Genomic DNA, 1,595 nt, shown 5'->3' with positions numbered 1-1,595 from the left:
TCCTAAGAAACTCGATGGGTCAGTTGTCCTCTGTCCTGTAGGTTCACTATGAGTGGAATCAACTCGGTGCTCATAGCAACCAACAACCTGTTCAGTAATGATAGGAACTGTCATGTGAGCATCATGTGTCTTCTCTTAAACTCTCGCAATAAAGTTTAAGTTGATAGAGTTATAGCTCTTCTTTCACACTCTGGTCACTCAGCAAAAAGTTAATGTAAATATCCCTTGAAAACCCATATAAACTCCCTGTCACCAAGATGATCCCGACTCATAGTGATGCGCTAAGTCAGGGTGAAGTGTCCCTGTGGGTTTCCAAGACTCTGACTCTTCATGGGCACAGGAAGGGCAGTATTTCTGCCATGGAGTGGCTGGTGGTTTCAAACCTTTGACTTTGCTAGCAGCCCAACATGTAACCACTATACCCCAAAGCTCTTTGAAAATATTATAATCCAATTTATGAAAATAATTAATTTATTTAGCTTTTTTTTTGCTTGACACCCATATGCCAAACCCTGAGTATACAAATAGAAAAGACACCATGATCTCTGCCTATAAAAGAGCTTGCTATCTGGTTACCGAATGATTGAGTACAATTAAAATTTCAATAAACATATCGCGGGGAAGACTCACACTCCCGATTCTGAAACGGTTCCTGTATTTGGGGTTGAGGATACACACTTTGACAGTGATGCAAAAGCATTCCCCTTCTCACCAGAAGGGAAGAGCGTGTAAGCAGAGGTGGAACAGGCCTCTGTGTGAGATGATTCCAAAGCCAATGAACTGCTGCTCTCTTCGTGAGCAGTGGGCTCTCTCTCGACAGAGTAGAGCAAACAGAAAGAAAGCAAACTACCAGACTCAAGATGGCTTGTGTGGATTTACTCCAAATAAGGTAGTGGGCTATTTGAGGAGGATGCAAACACGTAGGGTCAGAGCAAAGAAGCAGGAAAGCCACTTAAGGGCTCCCTTTCCCTCCAATGTCTACCGCTCACTGAGCTCACTTGCAAAAGTGATGACGCAAGTGTGTCTTCTGAAATAAGGGTTGGTCCTTAATGTGAGCTGTGCAAGGAACTGCAGGGTTTAGAGATAAAAGATTTACATATGCCAATTTGATGATTAAAATACACGAGAGGCTGGCCTTTTGGATGCAAATATGGCAGAATTAATAGTAAATTTGCTGTAAAATAAGATAGGTAACTGAAGATCTCACTTTTCGGTCTATTTCATTATAAGGGTGAGAATATTAGAAATTGCTATAAAAACTGAAGTGAATGATTTCTGAGTAGAATATGGTCATTTCCTTTACAATCGACACTATGAATAACTTATTTACCTCACTAATGTGAAATATCAACTAGGGTTTTAGTCTGGGTAGTATATTTCTAGAGCTCTGAAAAGGAGCACATGATAGAATGTATTCATCGGACGCGATTTTCTACACTGGAAAACTGCCCCTGTGGGTTTCCAAGACTGTAACTCTGTACAGGAGTAGAAAGCCTCATCTTTCTCCTGTGTACAAATTGACAGAAAGCCGAAAAACATCTCTAACAAGCATGTGGTACATTAATTCTCTGGTCATTTACTATGGGATTTCTAAT

The sequence above is a fragment of the Echinops telfairi genome, unplaced genomic scaffold (assembly GCF_000313985.2).
Source record: "Echinops telfairi isolate 266 unplaced genomic scaffold, ASM31398v2 ScPeMD7_11;HRSCAF=52, whole genome shotgun sequence".
Lineage (NCBI taxonomy): Eukaryota > Metazoa > Chordata > Mammalia > Afrosoricida > Tenrecidae > Echinops > Echinops telfairi.
Note: the sequence above shows the minus strand (reverse complement) of the source record.